General features: G+C 43.6%; 1 protein-coding gene across 2 annotated transcripts in view; it reads left to right on the forward strand.

Annotated features, from left to right (window-relative positions):
• The window catches only part of GRID2 (glutamate ionotropic receptor delta type subunit 2), a 1987749-nt gene that overhangs the window by 1223029 nt on the left and 737493 nt on the right, over positions 1-27227 (forward strand). The window lies entirely within an intron of this gene.

The raw sequence follows: 27227 nt of genomic DNA on the forward strand, positions 1-27227 counted from the left end.
CTTAAAAGGAGCAGCTAACATCGTTTTAGTGATTGGTCCATTAACACAGGTGTGGGTGTTGATGAGGACAGGGCTGGCGATCAATCAGTCATGATTAAGTAAGAATGACATCACTGGACACTTTAAAAGGAGGCTGGTTCTTGGTATCATTTTTTCTCTTCAGTTAACCATGGTTATCTCTAAAGAAACACGTGCAGCCACCATTGCACTGCACAAAAATGGCCTAACAGGGAAGAGTATCGCAGCTACAAAGATTGCACCTCAGTCAACAATCTATCGCATCATCAAGAACTTCAAGGAGAGAGCTTCCATTGTTGTCAAAAAGGCTCCAGGGCATCCAAGAAAGACCAGCAAGCGCCAGGACCGTATCTTAAAACTGTTTCAGCTGTGGGATCGGACTACCAGCAGTGCCGAGCTTGCTCAGGAATGGCAGCAGGCTGGTGTGAGTGCTTCTGCACGCACTGTGAGGCGGAGACTCTTTGAGCAAGGGCTGGTTTCAAGGAGGGCAGCAAAGATGCCACTTCTCTCCAGAAAAAACATCAGGGACCGACTGATATTCTGCAAAAGGTACAGGGAGTGGACTGCTGAGGACTGGGGCAAAGTCATTTTCTCTGATGAATCCCCTTTTTGATTGTTTGGGACATCTGGAAAACAGCTTATTCGGAGAAGAAGAGGTAAGCGCTACCACCAGTCTTGTCTCATGCCAACTGTAAAGCATCCTGAAACTATTCATGTGTGGGGTTGCTTCTCAGCCAAGGGAATCGGCTCACTCACAGTCTTGCCTAAAAACACAGCCATGAATAAAGAATGGTACCAGAATGTCCTCCAAGAGCAACTTCTCCCAACCGTCCAAGAGCAGTTTGGCGCCCAACAATGCCTTTTCCAGCATGATGGAGCACCTTGCCATAAAGCAAAGGTGATAACTAAATGGCTCATGGAACAAAACATAGAGATTTTGGGTCCATGGCCTGGAAACTCCCCAGATCTTAATCCCATTGAGAACTTGTGGTCAATCATCAAGAGACGGGTGGACAAACAAAAACCAACAAATTCTGGCAAAATGCAAGCATTGATTATGCAAGAATGGACTGCTATCTGTCAGGATTTGGTCCAAAAGTTGATTGAGAGCATGCCAGGGAGAATTACAGAGGTCTTGAGGAAGAAGGAGCAACACTGCAAATATTGACTTGCTGCATTAACTCATTCTAACTGTCAATATAACCTATTGGTACTCATAATATGATTGCAATTAGATTTCTGTATGTGATATAAACATCAGACAAACACTGATAAAAACCAGAGGCCAGCAGATCATGTGAAAATATAATTTTGGTGTCATTCTCAAAACTTTTGGCCATGACTGTATATATATTTATATGTATACAGTTGTGCTCAAAAGTTTACATACCCTGGCAGTATTTTTCCTTTCATTGCCTTGTTTCAGAGAATGTGAATGATAGCAAAAAAACTTTTTCTCCACTCATGGTTATTGGTTGGGTGAAGCCATTTATTGTCAAACTACTGTGTTTTCTCTTTTTAAATCTTAATGACAACCAAAAACATTTGGTTGGCGATGATTGTTTAGCAGTCTGCAGGGGTATGTAACTGATTATTAGTTTCATGATTATCTTTCAGAGTAAACAGGCTGCTGATCACACCATGAATGAGCAAAATGTTCATCTGGTGAAATGATCTTTTTTGCAGCACAAATGATCATATTTATCAATGGTACATCGTCTTGTATAATATGGACTCGCATTGCCAAGAACAGTGGCAGCCTACACGCACTGAACAATCTATTACAGATTTCTCAGTGTGCATCAATTACAGTGGTCTGCCTGTGTAAGCAGGCTGCTAAACAATCATCGCCAATCAGTAAATATTTACTAATTAATGGTCATTTTGTGTTACCAATTGGTGCATATTTACACAGACCGATTGGCGACACGATATGACTGTTGATTGGTAAACTTTTACCTATCGGTGGTATTTTAAATGCTTATTTACACATAACAAGCCAAAGTAACTAATTTGCAATGTGCAATCTCAGTGTGCAATCTACATTGCTCATTGTGCATAGGCTGCCACTGTTCTTGGCAGGACGAAGCATTTCATTGCGAAACGCGCATTGGGTGTGGTGGATCCCTGGTGTGGTGCACTACAGGTAAAGTTACCTCTATTCCCCTTATCATTGTTTGTTTAATCCCTTTATGGTTTGGGATCTTATATGCAGGTCTGGTGTCACTTTTTATTACATATTTGACTGTTATCTATTTTATGTGATCTGTATATGCTAAATTATGATATATTGACATTATGCCCATATTTTGAATATAAGGGTATTCTCTTTGTAGCATTTACTGTGTGCCAAATATTTATTTTACCAGGTGTACCCACCTTTTCTTCATCTGTATCCCCAATCTTGTGATATTGTTTGTTATACTGAATAATTATTAGAATTTATAAATAAAGATATTTTTAGGCCTTATTAAGAAGTTCCTTTTTTGGTGTTTGTTGTATGTTTGTGCTTCTTTTCTGGCTTTTTTTGATTATGGATTGAGGATTTTTTTGGCGTTATAATGTACTGCTTACCCAACTGTTTTCATGAAGTGCAAAACAAAGGTGAAAAAAAACCTTCCTTCTTCATCTCCTGATTCACACACTCTAGGAAAATATTGGTAGTAACTACATCTGCAAAATGCAGTCTTGATATTCTGTCTGTCAATTATAAAAGTAAATGCACAAATGTGTTTGGTGACTGTATCACTAGGAACCCAAAATATACTGTGGAAATGCAATTTAACCCTAGAGCGGACTTGTGGAAGATCGGGTTCTGATATCCGACCCGAACTTTAGTCCAAAGTTCGGTTCAAGTGTAAGATCTATACCCGAACTTCAACCAGAACCCGAACCCCATTGAAAACAATGGGGACCTGAACTTAGGAGCAGGAAAATTCTCTCTTTTTCTCTCTGCAACGGACTTCCTTTGGAACTCCGAACATTGCAATGAACTTCGAAGGAAAAGTCCATGTTCAGAGTTTAGCACCGGACACTATCTGTCCAGCACAAACCCCAAACTTTTAAGTTTGGGTTTGCTCATCTCTATTAATTACATATACCAGCACAAAAAAATTATTTTCTTGTATTTTAGTACTTTTTTGTGAGTACTTCAAATAATGGAGAGGCTTTCTTCAGAAAAACCAAATCATTATAAAAAATTGATCTCATGACTGTAGATTGAAACAAATTGCTACTAAATCCGACTGAAGTATTTACTAAATCCCATAGTAAACTACTTTCAAAGGGTGATTTACATTATTTCTAAAACTTTTCATTAATTGCTAACAACCCTAATGAATTGTATCTTCTTGTCTCATTAGTTGCTTCCAGGCCTCAATTAATTGCTTACCATCTCCCAGTTAATTGTTCGCTAAGTTTACGAGTTGTTTCTTGACTAATGCATGAATAAATGAATGAGTAAGTCACTAAAACAAATGGTGACAATAGTTGCACATAAGACATATAAAGTAAATTAAAATATAGTTATTTTTTTAAATGATAAATGCAAATGTGATGCTAATTTGTGAGCTGGATATTTGAAAAGATGAGAGTAAAATAGCAAAGCAAGAAATTGAAAGGCATTTTGAACCTTCTTTTTTACTTTTGGTTTTGCATCCCTAACTTTCAAAAGCCAGTTTTTTTTCCTTCCTACGAAGCTCCCCCTCCATTTATTGTCTCTAGCACTGATGAAGATATCTGGGAGCTGTACTCAGCTACCTCTGTCAGTCCTATAAATGATGACAGTAAAGTAAACATTTCTACTCACATCTAAAGGTTAAAAGCCTAGATTAATTAACTGACAGTGCTCAAGTGCAGCACTCAACTATTGTAATAGACTTTGAATTGAGCAGCAGGGAACTTGCTCAATTATCACTTAATTTAAATAAGTAGCATGAGATTCCTTTACTCCTGATCGGTAAGAGTCTTAATAGTGGTAACCGCAGAAAAAGGAAACTTATCTATTAACAGTATAGGCTATAACTAGTGATGGGCGAGCACTAAAATGCTCGGGTGTTCGATGATCGGGTCGAGCAAATTGGAATACTTGGGTGCTCGACCCGAGCGACGAGCCCAATGTAAGTCTATGGGAAACTCGAGCATTTTTCAGGCGGCTCCCCCCGGCGGTCTGCAGAGGACCAAAAAATTTCCGAAATCGATGGGAACAGTGCTCAAATGACATGGGAACAGCATGGGGAAGACCCCTGGAAGCATTTCTGACTCCCAGGTCACTGCTCTCAACAACGTTGTCAGAGGTATTACGCCACTTTTACGGACTCACAATAAAACATACAAAAGCGAAACAAAAATGGATTTTCCTGGGAAATATGTTAAAGAACATCCTTTCCAGGATAATGACTTGTATATAATGAAAAATAAATAACCAAAACCAAAAATACTTATCCACACCTTGGACTATGTTCACACGTAGCGTTTGTGATGCTTTTTTGCTCTTTTGCATTGCTTTCAACCGTGACAAATGCATTCACCAGGAAATGTCATTTTAACATTTTACAACCATATCTGGCCATGTGGTGTGTGAGACATGATCACACACATCCTGTTTCATTTATTTAGGAGGGACTCTGAAAGTCATAAAGCCTATTTTTATAGGGCAATCAGGCGGCCTTTACTATTCTTAAAGGAACCAGCAGTCAGCCCTCACTATTGTTAGAGAGCCATCAGCCGGCTATGCTTTGTTGTTCACATTACTATACTGTTATTGTGTATGCAGTGAGTGGCAGGGCTGGCAAATATTAAGACATACCCCAATACCCCTTTGAAAATTAGGATTCACCCCAATACCCATTTGAAGAGACTTATAGAAGGGCCTCCTGAAAACAATGTTCCCATTAGTAGGAGGTGGGTCTCCTTTTGTGTTTGCCTATGCAGTGAATGCAAGGGTTGCCAAAAAATTGGAGGCACTCCAATGCCCCTTGGAAGAGATGTAGAGGTCAGAGGGCCTCCTGAAAACAATGTTCCCATTATTAGGAAGTGGGTCTCCCATTGTGTTTGCCTATGCAGTGAATGCAAGGGTTGCCAAAAATTTGGAGGCACTCCAATGCCCCTTGGAAGAGACGTAGAGGGCCTCATGAAAAAATGATCCCATAATTAGGAAGTGGGTCTCCCATAATAATGACCTATGCAGTGAATGCAAGGTTTACCAAAAATTGGGAGGCACTCCATTACCCCTTGAGAGAGACATAGAGGACCTCATGAAAAAATGTTCCCATTATTAGGAAGTGGGTCTCCCATAGTGTTGGCCTATGCAGTGAATGCAAGGGCTGCCAAAAATTGGGAGGGACTCCAATGCACCTTGGAAAAGACGTGGAGGAGGGCCTCATAAAAAAAATGTTCCCATTAGAAAGAGCGGGTCTCCTATACTTTTAATGCCCATGCACTAAGTGTATGGGCTGACAAACATTTACCCCTGGGGGGTATACCTGAACATACGGTATAAAAATAATTTTTTACGGGCATCATAAACACCCTTTAAAAAAATTATGTGGGTGTTGCATCACGGACCACGGTCACCCTGGTGAAATCGTGGAGGATGAGAATGAGGAGAAGGAGGAGGACAAGAGCAAATAGCCAAAATCAGGAAGTGTATATCCATGTGTGGATGTGAAAAGGTGCATGGGAATACACCTCCAAAAAAAAGACACTGGATTTCAGTTTATGTTACGCTGCTATCATTTGGTGGTGTTGATAAGTGTGGCCCAATCCAGCCCTTGTTCATTTTTATAAGAGTAAGCCTGTCAGCATTTTCAGTTGACAGGCGGATGCACTTATCAGTTATAATTCCACCAACGGCACTAAATACCCACTCTGATAAAATGCTAATGGCAGGGCAGGCCAGGACTTCAAAGGCTTAGAGAGCCAGTTCATTCCACGTGTCCAGCTTGGATACCCAGTAACTATAAGGCACAGAGGAATCACGGAGGATGTTGGTACGGTCAGCAAGGTACTCCCTCAGCATCTTTGCACTCCTGTGAGAGTACCCCGCGCCTCAGGGCCCGTGCGATGGGAGGGGCTGAGAAAACTCTCCCAGAGCTTTGACAGTGTTCCCCTGTCTCTGCTTGATTGGAGTTGTGTCTCTCTCGGCTGTACTCCTTGGTTGTCCAAAAAACTGTGACCCCTGCCGCCAACGTATTCAGATGGGAATTTTTTTAATAGTTCCACAACAAGGGCCTTCTGGTACTGCCCAATTTTTGTAGACCTGGCCGCCTCAGGAATAAGAGATAGAAAGTTCTCCTTGTAGCATGGGTCTAGAAGTGTCACCAACCAGTAATGACTGTCACCCAAAATTTTGGGAACGCGAGGGTCACAGGAAAGGCAGTGTAACATAAACTCCGCCATGCATTCCAGACTGCTAACATTCAAGACTTCCGTGTCTTCACCAAGAGGATGACTGACCATGCTCTCCTCCTCCTCCTCCTCCGTGCCCTCAGGCCATCCACGCTGAACAGACGGTATGACAGTTGTGCAGGTAGTACCGTCTATAGTGCATTAAACTAGCTCCTGTTCTTCCTCCCCCTCCTCCTCTTCCTCATTGTCACCCAATCCACGTTGAGATGAGATGAGGCTGGGTTGTGTGAAATCACCCTGTATGGTTCCTTGCTCCATCTCATCGAGCTCCGCCTGCAATGCATCCTCTTTGATTGTGAGCAGAGAGCGTTTCAGAAGACAGAGAAGCGGGATGGTGACGCTAATTATGGCTTCATCGCCGCTCACCATCTTGGTGGAGTCCTAAAACTTTTAGAGGATGGTACAGATGTCTGATATCCATGTCCCACTCCTGAGGTCTTATGTGTGGAGTCTGAGCTGAATACCGACGGCCTTGTTGATGTTGGTAGTCAACAACGGCCCTCTTCTGCTCACAACTCCATCATAGCATCTGCTGTGTAGAGTTCCAAAATGGATTTTCCTGGGAAATATGTTAAAGAACATCGTTTCCAGGGTAATGACTTGTATATAAGGAAAAATAAATAACCAAAACTAAAAATACTCCTCCACACCTTACATTTGTGATGCTTTTTTGCACTTTTGCATTGCTTTCAACCGTGACAAATGCATTCACCAGGAAATGTAATTTTAACATTTTACAACCTTATCTGGCCATGAGGTGTGTGAGACATGATCACACACATCCTGTTTCATTTATGAAGGAGGGACTCTGAAAGTCATAAAGCCTATTTTTATAGGTCCATCAGGCGGCCTTTACTATTCTTAAAGGAATCAGCAGTCAGCCCTCACTATTGTTAGAGAGCCATCAGCCGGCTATGCTTTGTTGTTCACATTACTATACTGTTATTGTGTATGCAGTGAGTGGCAGGGCTGGCCAAAATTTAGACATACCCCAATACCACTTTGAAAATTTGGATGCACCCCAATACCCCTTTGAAGAGACTTATAGGAGGGCCTCCTGAAAACAATGTTCCCATTATTAGGAAGTGGGTGTCCCTTTGTGTTTGCCTATGCAGTGAATGCAAGGGTTGCCAAAAATTTGGAGGCACTCCAATGTCCCTTGGAAGAGACGTAGAGGGCCTCATTAAAAAATGTTCCCATTATTATTAAGTGGGTCTTCCATAGTGTTGTCCTATGCAGTGAATGCAAAGGCTGTTAAAAATTGGGAGGCACTCCAATGCCCCTTGGAAGAGACATAGAGGGCCTCATGAAATTTTTTTCCCATTATAAGGAAGTTAGTCTCCCATAGTGTTGGCAGATGCAGTGAATGCAAGGGTTGCCAAAAATTGGGAGGCACTCCATTACCCCTTGGAAGAGACGTAGAGGGCCTCATGAAAAAATGTTCCCATTATTAGGAAGTGGGTTTCCCATAGTGTAGGCCTATGCATTGAATGCAAGGGCTGCCAAAAATTGGGAGGCACTCCATTACGCCTTGGAAGAGACGTAGAGGACCTCATGAAAAAATGTTCCCACTATTAGGAAGTGGGTCTCCCATAGTGTTGGCCTATGCAGTGAATGCAAGGGCTGCCAGAAAATGGGAGGGACTCCAATGCACCTTGGAAAAGACGTGGAGGAGGGCCTCATAAAAAAATGTTCCCATTAGAAAGGAGCGGGTCTCCTATACTTGTAATGCCCATGCACTAAGTACAGTTTTATGAAAAAGTTTGGGCACCCCTATTAATCTTAAGCTTAATGTTTTATAAAAATTGGTGTTTTTGCAACAGCTATTTCAGTTTGATATATGTAATAACTGTTGGACACAGTAATGTTTCTGCCTTGAAATGAGGTTTATTGTACTAACAGAAAATGTTCAATATGCATTCAAACAAAATTTGACAGGTGCATAAGTATGGGCACCTCACCAGAAAAGTGACATTAATATTTAGTAGATCCTCCTTTTGCAAAAATTACAGCCTCTAGTCGCTTCCTGTAGCTTTTAATGATTTCCTGGATCCTGGATGAAGGTATTTTGGACCATTCCTCTTTACAAAACAATTCCAGTTCAGTTAAGTTTGATGGTCGCCGAGCATGGACAGCCCTCTTCAAATGATCCCACAGATGTTCAATGATATTCAGGTCTGGGGACTGGGATGGCCATTCCAGAACATTGTAATTGTTCCTCTGCATGAATGCCAGAGTAGATTTGGAGCGGTGTTTCGAATCATTGTCTTGCTGAAAGATCCATCCCCTGCGTAACTTCAACTTTGTCACTGATTCTTGAACATTATTGTCAAGAATCTGCTGATACTGAGTGGAATCCATGCGTCCCTCAACTTTAACAAGATTCCCGGTGCCGGCATTGGCCACACAGCCCAAAAGCATGATGGAACCTCCACCAAATTTTACTGTGGGTAGCAAGTGTTTTTCTTGGAATGCTGTGTTTTTTTGCCGCCATGCATAACGCCTTTTTGTATGACTAAACAACTCAATCTTGGTTTCATCAGTCCACAGGACCTTCTTCCACAAAGAAATTGGCTTCTCCAATTGTGCTTTTGCATACCTCAGCCGACTCTGTTTGTGGCGTGCTTGCAGAAACGGCTTCTTTCGCATCACTCTCCCATACAGCTTCTCCTTGTGCAAAGTGCATTGTATAGTTGACCGATGCACAGTGACACCATCTGCAGCAAGTTGATGCTGCAGCTCTCTGGAGGTGGTCTGAGGATTGTCCTTGACTGATCTCACCATTCTTCTTCTCTGCCTTTCTGATGTTTTTCTTGGCCTGCCACTTCTGGCCTTAACAAGAACTGTCCCTGTGTTCTTCCATTTCCTTACTATGTTCCTCACAGTGGAAACTGACAGGTTAAATCTCTGAGACAGCTGTTTGTATCCATCCCCTGAAAACTATGTTGAATAATCTTTGTTTTCAGATCATTTGACAGTTGTTTTGAGGAGCCCATGATGCCAACCTTCAGAGGAGATTCAAACAGGAGAACAACTTGCAAGTGGCCACTTTAAGTAGCTTTTCTCATGATTGCATACACCTGGCTATGAAGTTCAAAGCTCAATGAGGTTACAAAACCAAAAAAAGTGCTTTAGTAAGTCAGTAAAAAGTAGGTAGGAGTATTTAAAACAAGAAAATGATAAGGATGCCCATACTTATGCACCTGTCAAATTTTGTTTGAATGCAGATTGCACATTTTCTGTTAGTACAATAAACCTCATTTCAAGGCAGAAACATTACTGTGTCCAACAGTTATTACATATATCAAACTAAAATAGCTGTTGCAAAAACACCAATTTTTATAAAACATTAAGCTTAAGATTAATAGGGGTGCCCAAACTTTTTCATATAACTGTATATGGGCTGACAAACATTTACCCCTGGGGGGTATACATGAACATACTGTATAAAAATAATTTTTTTTACGGGCATCAAAAACACCCTTTAAAAAAATTATGTGGGTGTTGCATTACGGACCACGGTCACCCTGGTGATATGGTGGTGGAGGATGAGAATGAGGAGAAGGAGGAGGACAAGAGCAAATAGCCAAAATCAGGAAGTGTATATCCATGTGTGGGTGTGAAAAGGTGCATGGGAATACACCTCCCAAAAAAAGACACTGGATTTCAGTTTATGTTACGCTGCTATCATTTGGTGGTGTTGAGAAGTCTGACCCAATCCAGCCCTTGTTCATTTTTATAAGAGTAAGCATGTCAGCATTTTCAGTTGACAGGCGGATGCATTTATCAGTTATAATTCCACCAGCGGCACTAAATACCCACTCTGATAAAATGCTAATGGCAGGGCAGGCCAGGACCTCCAAGGCATAGAGAGCAAGTTCATTCCACGTGTCCAGCTTGGATACCCAGTAACTATAAGGCACAGAGGAATCACGGAGGATGTTGGTACGGTCGGCAAGGTACTCACTCAGCATCTTTGCACTCCTGTGAGAGTACCCCACATCTCAGGGCCTGTGCGATGGGAGGGGCTGAAAAAACTCTCCCAGAGCTTTGACAGTGTTCCCCTGCCTCTGCTGGATTGGAGTTGTGTCTCTCTCGGCTGTACTCCTTGGTTGTCCAACAAACTGTGACCCCTGCCGCCAACGTATTCAGATGGGAATTTTTTTAATAGTTCCACAACAAGGGCTTTCTGGTACTGCCCAATTTTTGTAGACCTGGCCGCCTCAGGAATAAGAGTTAGAAATTTCTCCTTGTAGTGTGGGTCTAGAAGTGTCACCAACCAGAAATGACTGTCACCCAAAATTTTGGGAATGCGAGGGTCACAGGAAAGGCAGTGTAACATAAACTCAGCCATGAATTCCAGACTGCTAACAGGCAAGACTTCCGTGTCTTCACCAAGAAGATGACTGACCATGCTCTCCTCCTCCTCCTCCTGCTCCTCCGTGTCCTCAGGCCATCCACGCTGAACAGCCGGTATGACAGTTGTGCAGGTAGTACCGTCTATAGTGCATTAAACTAGCTCCTGTTCTTCCTCCTCCTCCTCCTCTTCCTCATTGTCACCCAATCCACGTTGAGATGAGATGAGGCTGGGCTGTGTGTAATCACCCTGTATGGTTCCTTGCTCCATCTCATCGAGCTCTGCCTGCAATGCATCCTCTTTGATTGTGAGCAGAGAGCATTTCAGAAGACAGAGAAGCGGGATGGTGATGCTAATTATGGCTTCATCGCCGCTCACCATCTTGGTGGAGTCCTAAATTTTTGGAGGATGGTACAGATGTCTGATATCCATGTCCACTCCTGAGGTCTTATGTGTGGAGGCTGAGCTGAATACCGACGGCCTTGTTGATGTTGGTAGTCAACAACTGCCCTCTTCTGCTCACAAATCCATCATAACATCTGCAGTGTAGAGTTACAACTTGTGGGAACATCACACACTAGTCGGTGAGCCAGAAGCTGCAAACGCTGCTGAAGCATGCCAAAAGGCGGAAGCTGTAGCTGACTTTCTAAAATGGGCACACAGGCAGCATACTTTGACAAGCAGATCCGGCAGCTCCGGGTTGCTTTTGAAAAACCACTGAACCACGAGGTTAAGCACATGGGCCAGGCATGGTACATGTGTGAGCTCGCCTCGCCTCATAGCCGCCACCAGGTTCCGGCCCATGTCACTCACGACCATGCCTGGCTGTAGGTTCAGCCGTGTGAGCCACAGCTCTGACTGCTCTTTCGGAGCTGTCCACAACTCTTCAGCATTGTGCGTTTTGTCACCTAAGCATATTAGCTTAAGCACAGCCTGATGCCGCTTGGCCGAGGCAGTGCAGCAGTGCTTCCAGCTTGTGTCTGATGTGGTCATTTCGGAGATGGAGGCTGAAGAGGAGGAGGAGGTTGAGGAGAATGAGGTGCAAAAATTGTAGACTGTGGGGGCAACCTTGTTTGAACTAGGGACCGCAATCTTTGGCATCGGGAGGACGTGTTCCGTCCCAAGGTCCGACTGGGTCCCAGATTCCACTATGTTAACCCAGTGTGCCGTCAGCGAGATAAACCGTCCCTACCCACAAGCACTTGTTCACGTGTCCGTGGTTAGGTGGACTTTCCATGTAACTGCATTGCTGAGGGCACGGCTAATGTTGTGGGTCACGTGCTTGTGTAATGAGGGGACAGCACACTGGGAGAAATAGTGGCAGCTGGGGACCGAGTACCGAGGGATGGCCACAGCCATCAGGTTGTGGAAAGCTTCCATCTCCACGAGCCTAAAAGGCAACATTTTGAGCACAAGCAGTCTTGAAATGTGGGAATATAGTAGTGTGGCCTGTTGGGCGTTGGCTGCATATTTGCGCTTGCGTTCAATGGACTGGGGTATGGACAACTGAACGCTGCGCTGGGACAAGGATGTACTTGCTGATGGTGCTAGCTGAGAGTGTGCAACGACAGGTGCAGGGCAGGAGGCATCTTCGCATGCACCATGGACAGGGGATTGGCTTGCATGCACAACAGCGTAAGAAGCAGTGGTGTCACCCGCAGACACTGTTCCTGGACCCTGGGGTTCGGCCCATAAAGTCGAGTGCTTTGCTGCCATATGCCTGACCATGCTAGTAGTGGTCAAGCTGGTATTTTTGCTACCTCTGCTGATTCTGGCCTGGCAGGTGGTGCAAATGGCCTTTTTGGGGTTATCGGCAAAGTCTTTTAAAATCAACCAGACTCGGGAAAACCTAGCAGTTGTACTGGCAACTTCCGTCGTGTTGGTGTTACGGGGAATGGTTGCCTGCCTTCTGTCTGCGGCCACCACACTGCTTCTTCCTGCCTGTTGGGATGCTCTGCCTCCCTCCCCCTGTGTGCTTCTGTTCTCGCTCTGCATGTCCTCCTGCCATGTTGGGTCTGGTACTATATCATCCACCACCTCGTCTTCCACTTCCGCACCCTGGTCCTCCTCCTGACTTTCTGGCAATTGTTTCTCATCATCGTCCACCTCTTGTGACACTTTCCCACCGTCGCCTTCGTATGACCGTGGCTGCTCAAAATATTTGGGCATCGCTACATGCGATCTCCTATTGCTCTGCTTCAAATGGACCAGGCGAGAGGCCCGAATCTATAAATGGAAAAGTGAACCGCTCTTCGGAGTGTCCAAGTGTGGGAACAGTTGTCTCTGGGCACGCGGCATGGTGGGAGAAAGGAGGATCAGGGTGAGGAATATGCGGTTCAGACTCACAGCTACTGAGACTTGACCGTGTGGAAGACAGGGTGGTGGTGGGTAAGTGACTGGAAGCATTATTTGCTTTCCAACAAATAACCTTTTCACACTGCTCTGTGTTCAATAGTGGTGTTCTGCAGTCCCCTATTAATTGGGACAGGAAGGTCGAGCGAGAAGATGTGGGTGTTTGTTGTGGTACTATTTCAGCTTGACCACGACCTCGGCCTCTGCATGCACCATCACCATCACGTCCAGTTCCCTGTCCCTTGCCCATTTTAAATGGAGGACAATATCTTCCACGCTCACTACAAATGGTTGAATTTTGAACGAACTTATATATGATCCGTGTGGCGCTCAAAACACAGTTTTAAATAGCTGGCCTGTAGGTAGCTATTTTTAACAGCGCCAACCTCGTGTCAATAAGTTCACTGACTCACTGTAACAAAATTTCAATGGAGCCCAGAAATGGCAATATTTTCTGCGCCATTATATATGATCCGTGTGACGGACAAACCACAGTTTTAAATAGTTGGCCTGTGGGTAACTATTTTTAACAGCAAACTGGTGTCAATAACTTCACTAACACACTGAAAATTTTTTTTAATGGAGGCCAAAAATGGCAGAATTTTCAGCGCAATTATATGTGATCCGTGTGACGGACAAACCACAATTTTAAATAGCTGGCCTGTAGGTTACTATTTTTATCAGCAAACTGGTGTCAATAAGTTCACTGACACACTAAGATAAAATTTTAATGGAGGCCAGAAATGGCAGAATTTTCATCGCAATTACAGTACAGACCAAAAGTTTGGACACACCTTCTCAATTAAAGATTTTTCTGTATTTTCCTGACTATGAAAATTGTACATTCACACTGAAGGCATCAAAACTATGAATTAACACATGTGGAATTATATACTTAACAAAAAAGTGTGAAACAACTGAAAATATGTCTTATATTCTAGTTTCTTCAAAGTAGCCACCTTTTGCTTTGATGACTGCTTTGCACACTCTTGGCATTCTCTTGATGAGTTTCAAGACATAGTCACCGGAAATGGTCTTCCAACAATCTTGAAGGAGTTCCCACAGATGCTTAGCTCTTGTTGGCCCTTTAGACTTCACTCAGCGGTCGAGCTCACCCCAAACCATCTCGATTGGGTTTAGGTCTGGTGACTGTGGAGGCCAGGTCATCTGGCGTAGCATCCCATCACTCTCCTTCTTGGTCAAATAGCCCAGTGTGTGGCAGACAATCCCTGCATGTTCATTGGCGCCAAAAATGCAGGGAGAGGACCCAAGCTCCCGCGGAGCAACCCCGGAAATACTCGGCAAGCGCCGAGCATCTCGAGCTGTGAGATGCTCGGGCGTGCACCGAGTAGTAGCAAGCATGCTCGCTCATCACTAGTTATAACTTGTAATTGTATGAACACTTAGGAGCAGCACGGTGGCTCAGTGGTTAGCCCTACATCCTTGCAGCGCTGGGATCCTGGATTCAAATCTCACCAAGGACAACATCTGCAAGGAGTTTGTCTGTTCTCCGTGTGATTGTGTGAGTTTCCTCCGTTTTTTCTCCCACACTCCAAAACATACTGATAGGGAATGTAGATTGTGAGCCCCAATGGGGACATTGCAAATAGTGTCCGTAAAGCACTGTGGAGTTAATGGCGCTATATAAGTGAGTAAAATAAATAAATAAAACTTCTTTAACCCCCTTCTTTATATTCCCAGGTTTCATTGCTCACCCATCAGCAGAATACAGGTTCCAAGAGAATAGCTAATTACAGTATATACAATAGGGAATATATTTTATATTTATACACACGCACAGATTTCCTGAATACCATATTTACAAAGCCCTTTTCCTAATATTTTTTTGTGAAAAAAATAAGAATAGCTTTAAAGTTACATCCAGTGAATCTTATGGAAACCCCTTTGTACAGATGGGTGAAACTATGTGTCAACTTCAAGGTCTGAAAGCTCTGTCTTTGGATGGGCTTCACATGAGAACATCATTTTGCATGTTTACCGCATTAAAGTAGTATTGCAGTACATAAAATAAACAATAAAAGGATCCCAGTTTTATGTCCCTTAAGTGGATTAAAAAGCAAATTAATTTAAAATTAATAGAAAAAAAGTATCTATTAGTGATGAGCGAGTGTATTCGTTACAATTCGCTATTCACACGGATAGTACGGTATTCGGGTTACTCGTTATTCTGCAAGTATTTATGTACTCGCTATATTCGGATGTCCCACCCTGCAGTTTTGGCACCTTCTTTGCAGCCACTAAACATGCTGGGCTTCTTAACCAACCACAGTAATGCGCAGACATCTTGGTTGTGACATTACTGTGATTGGCCAGCCGCAAAGCGTCATAGGGTCTATTTAAGCCCTGCCGTCGCCATTTTGTGCACATTGCATCTGGAGCCTGCGTTTGCAAAATTTATGGAATCACTGTGCTCGGAGGATGTTCATTCAGTTGTTTAATGTTGTTGAAAAAAAGCAGATCACAGACATGGCACAAATCTAAAGTCATTTCAAATGGCAACTTTAGGGCTTTAAGAAACACTCAAAGAAATCAAGATAAAAAATGTGGTACTCTGTAAGGGTAATTTTTTTCAGACCAAGCAGAGGGAAAAAATTATGGAATCACTCAATTCTGAGGAAAAAATTATGGAATCTTGAAAAACAAACACACAAAAGAACACTCCAATCCATCACTAGTATTTTTTTACACCACATCTGGCTTTAATAACAGCTTGCAGTCTCTGAGGCATGGACTTAATGAGTGACAAACAATGCTCTTCATCAATCTGGCTCCAACTTTCTCTGATTGCTGTTGCCAGATCAGCTTTGCAAGTTGGAGCCTCGTCATGGACCGTTTTCTTCAACTTCCACCAAAGATTTTCAATTGGATTGAGATCCGAACTATTTGCAGGCCATGACATTGACCTTATGCGTCTTCTTTCAGGGAATATTTTCACAGTTTTTGCTCTATGGCAGGATGCATTATCATCTTGAAAAATGATGTCATCATTCCCAAACATCCTTTCAATCGATGGGATAAGAAAACTGTCCAAAATATCAATGTAAACTTGGGCATTTATTGAAGATGTAATGACAGCCATCTCAACCGGGGCCTTTACCTGACATGCAGCCCCATATCATCAATGACTGTGGAAAATTGCATGTTCTCTTCATGCAGTCATCTTTATAAATCTCATTGGAATGACACCAAACAAAAGTTCCAGCATCATCACCTTGCCCAATGCAGATTTGGGATTCATCCCTGAATATGACTTTCATCCAGTCATACAGTGTCCATTTTAGGACATGATCAGATATCAAAATCAAACATCAAAATGATGTCAGTTTGAGGCTAAATACCCTGTCTGAGAACTGATTTTGATAAGTGATTCTGACAAGTGATTTTGACGAGTGATTCTGACGAGTGATTCTGACAAGTGATCACTTGTCAGAATCACTCGTCAAAAATCACTTATCAAAATCACTTGTCAACATCACTCGTCAAAATCACTCGTCAAAATCATTTGTCAAAATCACTTGTCAGAATCACTTGTCAGAATCACTCGTCAGAATCATTTATAAAAATCAGTTCTCAGACGGGGTGTTTAGCCTCAAACTGACATCATTCTGATGTTTGATTTTGATATCTGATCATGTCCTAACATGAATACTGTACAGTCATCCACAGTCCACGATTGCTTTTCCTTAGCCCATTTTAACCTTGCTTTTTTCTGTTTAGGTGTTAATGATGGCTTATGTTTAGCTTTTCTGTATGTAAAAAAAAAAAAAACGATAAAAGTACACATATTTGGTATCGCCACGTCCAGAACGACCTGACCTATAAAACTGTCCCACTAGTTAACCCCTTTAGTAAACACGGTAAAAAAAAAAAAAAACAAAGCAAAAAACAATGCTTTATCATTATACCGGCAAACAAAAAATAGAATAACACGCTATCAGAAAGACGAATGTAAATAAAAATGGTACCGCTGAAAATGTCATCTTGTCACGCAAAAAACAAGCCACCATACAGCTCCATCATCCAAAAAATAAAAAAGTTATTGCTCTCAGAATAAAGCGATAAAAAAAAATTATTTTTTTTAGAAAAGAGGTTTTATTGTGTAAAAGCGCCAAAACATAAAAAAAATATAAATGTGGTACCGCTGTAAACGTACTGACCCAAAGAATAAAGCTGCCTTATCAATTTTACCACACACGTAACGGCATTAAAAAAAACCCATAAAAACAATTCCGGAATTGCTGGTTTTTGTTTATTCTGCCTCCCAAAAATCGGAATAGAAAGTGATCAAAAAATGTCACATGCCTGAAAATGGTACCAATAAAAATGGCAACTTGTCCCGCAAAAATCAAGTCATCACATGACTCTGTTGGCCAAAATATGGAAAAATTATAGCTCTCAAAATATGGCACTGCAAAAACAAGTCTTTGCAAAAAAATCGTCTTTTAGTGTGTGATAGCTGTCAATCATAAAAACCCGATATGAATCTGGTATCGCCATAATTGCACCAACCTGAAGAATAAAGTCGTCTAATCAATTATACCACACGAGGAACGGTGTAAAAAAATAAACTTTAGGGTTAGGGTTGTGCTAGGATTAGGGTTGTATTAGGGTTGGGGTTAGGGTTGTGCAAGCGTTAGGGTTGTGCTAGGGTTACGGTTGGGCTAGGGTTAGGGTTGGTCTAGGGTTAGGGTTGGGCTACGGTTGGGGTTAGGGATGGGCTAGGGTTAGGATGGGGCTAGGGTTAGGGTTGAGGTTGGGGTAGGGTTGGGGTAGAGTTGGGGCTAGGGATGGGGTAGAGTTGGGGCTAGGGTTAGGGTTGGGTTAGGGTTGGGGTTAGGGTTGGGATAGGGTTAGGAGTGGGATAGGGTTAGGTTTGGGGTTGGGGTTAGGGTTGGGGTTAGGGTTGGGATTTTTTCAAAAGAAAAGAAAAAAAATGATGACGATATGGTGACCAGTCTTGAGCGCAAGTGCTCACTACTTGAGTTTGCATCGGGTGCTCGATGAATGTACCGAGTATCATTGGTGTTCGAGTGACATGCACGAGTCTCTGCCCCATATGCTTCGCGGCCAAAAAAAAGTTGCTGGGTTCGCCTGCCATGCACGAGCAATCCCTATATGTTTTTTTGGGGGTGTCTAACAACCATAAAACATGCGGGGCAGAGACTCGAGCATGTCACTCGAGCACCCATGATACATGGTGCATATTCAAGTACCCGATGCAAACTCATGTAGCGAGCACTTGCGCTCAAGACTAATGACAACTTATTCAATATGATGACCTAATGTTATCAAATTCTGTCATACCTCTGGGTTCAAAATGTACACTATACCCCTTGATAAAATCCTTGAGGGGTCTAGTTTCCAAAATGGAGTCAATTGTGGGGGGGTTCCACTATTTAGGCACATCAGGGCCTCCCAAAATGCGACATGGCGTCCGCTCTTGATTCCAGCCAATTTTGCGTTCAAAAAGTCACACAGTGCTCCTTCCCTTCTGAACCCTGACGTGTATTTTCCCCACATATGGGGTATTGGTGTACTCAGGAGAAATTGCACAACAGTTTTTAGGTTCCATTTTCTCCTCTTACCCTTGTGAAACTAAAAAAATTGGGGCTAAAAGATCATTTTTGTGGAAAAAGTTAGATTTTTTCATTTTCACGGCTTCATGTGCTAAACTTCTGTGAAGCACCTGGGGGTTAAGGGTGCTCACCACACATCTACATTGTGTGCAGAATTATTAGACAAGTTGTATTTTAGAGGATTATTTTTATTATTGATCAACAACTATGTTCTCAATCAGCCCAAAAGACTCATAAATATCCAAGCTTAATATTTTTGGAAGTTGGAGTGGTTTTTTTTTAGATTTCGCTATCTTAGTAGGATATCCATTTGTGCAGGTAACTATTACTGTGCAGAAAAATTAGGCAACTTAATAAAAATCAAATATAATCCCATCTCACTTGTTTATTTTCACCAGGTAAACCAATATCAGTGCACAAAATTTAGAAACATTTCTGACATGCAAAAACAAAAACCAAAAAAATTAGGGATTAATATAGTCACCTTTCTTTATGATGACACTCAACAGCCTTCCATCCATAGATTCTGTCAGTTGCTTGATCTGTTTTCGATCAACAATTCGTGCAGCAGCCACCACAGCCTCTCAGACACTGTTCCGAGAGGTGTACTGTTTTCCCTCCCTGTAGATCTCACATTTTATGATGGACCACAGGATCTCTATGAGGTTCAGATCAGGTGAACAAGGGGGCTATGTCATTATTTTTTCTTCTTTTAGACCTTTACTGGCCAGCAACGCTGTGGAGTAGTTGGATGCATGTGATGGAGCATTGTCCTGCATGAAAATCATGTTTTTCTTGAACGATACCGACTTCTTCCTGTACCACTGCTTGAAGAAGTTGTCTTCCAGAAACTGCCAGTAGCTCTGGGAGTTGAGCTTCACTCCATCCTCAACCCGAAAAGATCCCACAAGTTCATCTTTGATGATACCAGCCAATACCAGTACCCCACCTCCACCTTGCTGGTGTCTGAGTCGGAGTGGAGCTCTCTGCCCTTTACTGATCCAGCCTCTGGCCCATCCATCTGGCCCATCAAGAGTCACTCTCATTTCATCAGTCCATAAAACCTTTGAAAAATCAGTCTTAAGATATTTCTTAGCCCATTCTTGACATTTTATCTTATGTTTCTTGTTCAAAGGTGGTCGTTTTTCAGCCTTCCTTACCTTGGCCACGTCCCTGAGTATCGCACACCTTGTGCCTTTTGATACTCCTGTAACTTTGCAGCTCTGAAATATGGCAAAACTGGTGGCGAACGGCATCTTGGCAGCTTCACGCTTGATTTTCCTCAATTCATGGGCAGTTATTTTGCGACGTTTTTTGCCAACACGCTTCTTGAGACCCTGTTGGCTATTTGCCATGAAACACTTGATTGTTCGGTGATCACTCTTCAAAAGTTTGGAAATTTCAAGACTGCTGCATCCCTATGCAAGACATCTCACAATTTCGGACTTTTCAGAGCCCGTCAAATCTCTCTTCTGACCCATTTTGCTGAAGGAAAGGAAGTTGCCTAATAATTAAGCACACCTTTTATAGGGTGTTGATGTCATTAGTCAACATCCCTCCTCATTGCAGAGATGCACATCACCAGATTTACCTAATTGGTAGTTGGCTCTCAAGCCTATGCAGCTTGGAGTAGGACAACATGTATAAAAAGTATCATGTGATCAAAATACTCATTTGCCTAATAATTCTGCACACAGTGTAGATAAGTTCCCTGAGGGATCTAGTGAGCACTTGCGCTCAAGACTAACGACAACTTATTCAATATGATGACCTAATGTTATCAAATTCTGTCATACCTCTGGGTTCAAAATGTACACTATACCCCTTGATAAAATCCTTGAGGGGTCTAGTTTCCAAAATGGTGTCACTTATGGGAGTTTTCCACTGTTTAGGCACAGCAAATTTTACATTTCAAAAGTCAAATGGCGCTCCTTCCCTTCCGAATGCTGCCGTACGCCCAAGCAGTGGTTTTCCCCCACATATGGGGTATCGGCTTACTCAGGAGAGATTGCACAACAAGTTGCATGGTGCAATTTCTCCTGTTACCCTTATGAAAATGCAAAACTGGGGGCTAAAAAACATTTTTGTGGGAAAAATTTTAAAATTTTATTTTCACGACTCCATGTTAAAAAACTTCTGTGAAGCACTTGGGGGTTCAAGGTGCTCACCATACATCTAGATAAGTTCCCTGAGGTGTCTAGTTTCCAAAATGGTGTCACTTGTGGGGGGTTTCCACTGTTTAGGCACATCAGGGGTTCTCCAAACGCAACATGGCTAATTATTCAAGCAAATTTTACATTAAAAAAGTCAAATGGTGCTCCTTCCCTGCTGAGCCCTACCGTGCGCCCAAACAGTGTTTTTTCCCCAGGTATGGGGTATCTGCGTGCTCAGGGGAAATTGCACAACATATCTTGGGGTCCATTTTTTTCCTGTTACCCCTGCAAAAATAAAAAAATTGGGGTCTGAAGTTAAATGTTCATTTTTTTCTTCCCCATTCCAAAAATTCCTTTGAAGCACATGAAGGGTTAATAAACTTCTTGAATGTGGTTTTGAGCACCTTGAGGGGTGCTGTTTTCAGAATGGTGTCACTTTCGGGTATTTTCTGTCATAAAGGCCCCTCAAACTCACTTCAAATGTGATGTGGTCCCTTAAAAAATGGTTTTGTATATTTTGTTGGAAAAATGAGAAATCGCTGATCAACTTTTAACCCTTATAGCACACTACTAAAAAAAAATTTTTGGTTCCAAAATTGTGCTGATGTAAAGTAGACATGTGGGAAATGTTATTTATTAACTATTTTGTGTAACATATCTCTCTGATTTAAGGGCATAAAATTTCAAATTTTTAAAATTTTCACCAACTTTCCAATTTTTTCACAAATAAACGCAATTGATATCGAAGAAATTTTACCACTATCATGAAGTACAATATGTCACGAAAAAACATTCTCAGAATCAGTGGGATCCATTGAAGTATTTCAGAGTAATTATCTCATAAAGTGACAGTGATCAGAATTGTAAAAATTGGCCTATTCATTAACGTGCAAACCACCCTGAGGGGTAAAGGGGTTAAAGGAGCCGCTCACTAGCTCCATAATACCACCAAAAAATAGGTCTTTTCAGAGCTGAAGGCACACAACAAAGTCAGAGTACAGGGAGGGAGAGATTGTATATTAGGTAGGGAGTGTATTAGGTAGTGTTTAGTGTTGAGCCACCCCCGTAGTGTTCGGGTTCGGTTCGTCGAACACCGGGATGTTCGAGGAACTGTTCGTCGAACTGTTCGTCGAACACCTTAGAACACCGTCGAACACCGTTAAAACCAATGGCAGGCAAACAAAAACACATAGAAACACATAGAAAACACCTTCAAAGGTGTCCAAAAGCTGACAAACTGCTCAGAAGACGCTCTCTTTAAAAAAGCCGGCCGGCAATTCAGCAGCGGCATACACCGGTACCCGACAATTTAGACAAGAAGGAATAGAGCCTCACACATAGATTAGATAGATAGAAACATGTCAGTCACACATATAAGAAGCACAGTGACAGTGTTGCTTACTGTACTTGTCATTTAGTGTAAAGGATTTATTTAAAAAAATAATAGTGTTTTCATGCACTGTCTCTTTAAAAAAGCCGGCCGGCAATTCAGCAGCGGTACCCGACAATTTATAACAGAAAGAATAGAGCATCACACATAGATAGATATAAACATGCCAATCACATATATAATAAGTACAGTGACAGTGTTGGTTACTGTACTTGTCATTTAGTGTAAAGGATTATTTAAAAAAATAATTGTGTTTTCATGCACTGTCTCTTTAAAAAAGCCGGCCGGCAATTCAGCATCTGTACCTGACAATTTAGAATGGAAGGAATAGAGAATCATACATAGATTACATAGATAGAAACATGTCAGTCACATATATATGAAGTACAGTGACAGTGTTGATTACTGTACTTGTCATTTAGTGTTAAAATAAAGGATTTATTAAAAAAAAAATTGGCGTGGGGGTCCCCGTAATTTTAGTCTCTAGCGGAGGTTAAGCAGACGGCTGGGGCAGATGTTTGAAGCCTGGGAAGGGGGTAATACCCACGGAGCTTCCCAGGCTGCTAATATCAGCCCCCAGCTGAATACCTAGCCTTTACTAGCTATTAAAATGGGGGACCCCCCCAAAAAAATGACGTGGGGTCCCCCCTATTTTAATGGCTAGCAAAGGCTAGGCAGACAGCTGGTGGCTGATTTTAATAGCCCAGGAAGGGTGCCATGAATATTGGCCCCCTCCCAGGCTAGAAACACCAGCCGTCAGCCGCCGCAGAAATGGCGCATCCATAGGATGCGCCAATTCTGGCACTTAGCCTCGCTCTTGCCACTGCCCTGTAGCGGTGGCAGTGGGGTAATAGGGTTGGGGTTGATGTCAGCTTATAATGCCAGCTGACATCAAGCCCAGGTTAGTAATGGAGAGGCGTCTATAAGACACCCCCATTACTAACCCCATAGTCAAGGTTAAAAAAACCCATAAACACCCAGAATAAAGTCCTTTAATTGAAATAAGCACACAATTCTTTATTGTTCTAAATTAAACCATACTTACCGTCACGCCCATTCCAGCTGAAGCCAACGATCTCCTGCAATAAAAATAAAATAATAAAGCAACCTCATCCTTACCTTCCCATGGATCCCACGACAGCTTCAGCTCTGCTACATCGAGATGACAGGCTGGACCGCAGCAGAACGCTGCCATCCAGCTTGCCATGCCGCGGACACTGAGAAGCACAGGCATGCTTGCGCTCCTCAGTGTCTCTCTGTGACGGCATCCAGATGAGCCGAGTTCATGTCCAATGAACTCAGCTCACCTCATGCACGTCACTGACAGCGTGGGAAAATTCTCCTGCACTCAGCGCTTCAGCGTGAGAATTTTCCCACTCTGTCAGTGACGTGCATGAGGTGAGCTCATGTCCAATGAACTCAGCTCACCTCATGTGCGTCACTGACAGTGTGGGAGAATTCTCACGCTGAAGCGCTGAGTGCAGGAGAATTTTCCCACGCTGTCAGTGACGTGCATGAGGCTGATATTTAAATTTGGCGCACAAATCGGTGATTGGTCGCGGGCAGCGTCCGCGACCAATCAGCACGGTAATGTTTAACTTTGGCGGCAAGATCAGTGATTGGTCGCGTGCCAAGACCGCGACCAATCACCGATTTGGGCGCCACATTTAAATATCGGCCGCGACCAATCAGCACAGCGTTGTTTAAATGTGGAGCCAAGATTTGTGATTGGTTGTGGCCGATATTTAAATTTGGCGCCCAAATCGGTGATTGGTCGCGGGCAGCGCCCGCGACCAATCAGCGATTTTTAACACAAATGTCCGGATCTTTGTAACACCATGCGGATACTGTGGGGACATCAGCGGCTAGGGTGTAAAGGGAGGACCGGGGAGCGGCGCTGCGGGTCGGGATACTTCTGCTGCGAGCAGTCGCTCATCTCCCGGCTTCTCGCAACGGAAGTATCCGACCAGGCAGCGGCGCTTCCCGGTCCTCACCAATACGATTAGCTGATTGGTCGCGCTCTCCGCACGCGACCAATCAGTGATTTTGGCGCTAAAGTTAAACACTGCTCTGCTGATTGGTCGCGGACGCTGCCCGCGACCAATCACCGATTTGGGCGCCAGATTTAAATAGCGGCCGCGACCAATCAGCGAGCTTGGCGCCAAATTTAAACAACGCTCTGCTGATTGGTCGCGGACACCAGACGCGTCCAATCAGTGAGATTGGCGCCAAATTTAAACAACGCTCTGCTGATTGGTCGCGGACTCCAGCCGCGACCAATCAGCGAGATTGGCGCCAAATTTAAACCCCGCTCTGCTGATTGGTCACGGTTGCCGGCCGCGACCAATCAGCAGTATTGGCGCCAAATTTAAACCCCGCTCTGCTGATTGGTCACATTTGCCTTCCGCGACCAATCAGCGATTTTGACGCCAAATTTAAACACCGCTCTGCTGATTGGTCGCGGCCGGCGATTGCGACCAATCAGCATTATTGGCGCCAAATTTAAACCCCGCTCTGCTGATTGGTCATGACCGCCGGCCGCGACTAATAAACATTGTTGCCGCCAAATTTAAACACCGCTCTGCTGAATGGTCGAGGTCGTGACCAATCACCATTATTGGCGCCAAATTTAAACACCGCTTTGCTGATTGGTCGCGACCACAACCTATCAGCATTATTGGCACAAAATTTAAACCCCGCTCTGCTGATTAGTCGCGACCGCCGGCCGTGACCAATCAGTGATATAGTCGCCAAATTTCAACACCGCTTTGCTGATTGGTCGCGGTTGCTGGCCGCGACCAGTCAGCGATTTTGGCGCCAAATTTAAACACCGCTCTGCTGATTGCGCCGGGTCTGCCGCATACATATTCTAGAATACCCGATGCGTTAGAATCGGGCCACCATCTAGTTTCATGAAATAATTTTAAAAAAAATTGACGTGGGGCTTCGCACTATATTTGTGTCCAGCCAGGTACAGCAGGCAGGAACGGGCTGCCCCCAACCACCAGCTGCCTATTTGTACCTGGCCGGACACAACAATATAGGGAAGACCTTTTTTTCTTAATTATTTCATGAATTTCATAAAATAATTTAAAAAAAAAATACGTGGGGCTTCGCCCTATTTTTGTGTCCAGCCAGGTACAACTAGGCAGCTGGGGGCTGGAATCTGCAGCGCAGGGAGGCCCAAGCTTTCTGGGTCCCCCCAGCTGCAAATTGCAGTCCGCAGCCACCCCGGAAAATGGCACGTTCATAGAAGCGCCATCTTCTGGCGCTGTACCCAACTCATCCAGGGCCCTGGTGCGGTGGCTCACTGGGTAATAAAGGGGTTAGGGCCAGCTTGGCATTATCAGCTGGCCCTAAGCCCGAAATTCATGGGGTCACGCCAATATTAGACATGACCACTATGAATTTCTAGTAAAGTATTTAAAAAAAACACAACACCCAGAAAAAAAGTCCTTTAATTGAAATAAACACACAATTCTTTATTGTTCTAAATTAAACCATACTTACCGTCTCGCCCATTCCAGCTGAAGCCAACGATCTCCTGCAATAAAAGTAAAATAATAAAGCAACCTCATCCTTACCTTTCCATGGTTCCCAGACAGCTTCAGCTCTGCTACATCGAGATGACAGGCTGGACCGCAGCAGAACGCTGCCATCCAGCCTGTCATCCCGCAGACACTGAGAAGCACAGGCATGCTTGCGCTCCTCAGTGTCTCTCTGTGACGGCATCCAGATGAGCCGAGGTCATGTCCAATGAACTCAGCTCACCTCATGTACGTCACTGACAGCGTGGAAGAATTCTCCTGCACTCAGCGCTTCAGCGTGAGAATTCTCCCACGCTGTCAGTGACGTACATGAGGTCAGCTGAGTTCAATGGACATGAATGAGCTCACCTCATGCACGTCACTGACAGCGTGGGAAAATTCTCACGCTGAAGCGCTGAGTGCAGGAGAATTCTTCCACGCTGTCAGTGACGTGCATGAGGTGAGCCGAGTTCATTGTCGGCTCATCTTTATGCCGTCACAGCGAGACACTGAGGAGCGCAAGCATGCCTGCGCTTCTCAGTGTCTGCGGGATGACAGGCTGGATGGCAGCGTTCTGCTGCGGTCCAGCCTGTCATCTCGATGTAGCAGAGCTGAAGCTGTCCTGGGAACCATGGAAAGGTAAGGATGAGGTTGCTTTATTATTTTACTTTTATTGCAGGAGATCGTTGGCTTCAGCTGGAATGGGCGTGATGGTAAGTATGGTTTAATTTAGAACAATAAAGGATTGTGTCTTTATTTCAATTAAAGGACATTATTCTGGGTGTTTGTGTTTTCTTTTAACTTTCACTATGGGGTTAGTAATGGGGGTGTCTTATAGACGCCTCTCCATTACTAACCTGGGCTTGATGTCAGCTGGCATTATAAGCTGACATCAACCCCAGCCCTATTACCCCACTGCCACCGCTACAGGGCAGTGGGAAGAGCGAGGCTAAGTACCAGAATTGGCGCATCCTATGGATGCGCCATTTCTGGGGCGGCTGACGGCTGGTGTTTCTAGCCTGGGAGGGGGCCAATATTCATGGCACCCTTCCTGGGCTATTAATATCAGCCCCCAGCTGTCTGCCTAGCCTTTGCTAGCTATTAAAATAGGGGGGACCTCAAGTCATTTTTTTGGGGGTCCCCCATTTTAATAGCTAGTAAAGGCTAGGCATTCAGCTGGGGGTTGATATTAGTAGCCTGGGAAGCTCCGTGGGTATTACCCCCTTCCCAGGCTTCAAACATCTGCCCCAGCCGTCTGCTTAACCTCCGCTAGAGCCTAAAATTACGGGGAACCCCACGCCAATTTTTTTTTAAATAAATCCTTTATTTTAACACTAAATGACAAGTACAGTAATCAACACTATCACTGTACTTCATATATATGTGACTGACAGGTTTCTATCTATCTAATCTATGTGTGATGCT

The sequence above is a fragment of the Phyllobates terribilis genome, unplaced genomic scaffold, assembly GCF_046119375.1.
Source record: "Phyllobates terribilis strain yellow unplaced genomic scaffold, ASM4611937v1 Scaffold_1__5_contigs__length_1240528914, whole genome shotgun sequence".
NCBI lineage: Eukaryota > Metazoa > Chordata > Amphibia > Anura > Dendrobatidae > Phyllobates > Phyllobates terribilis.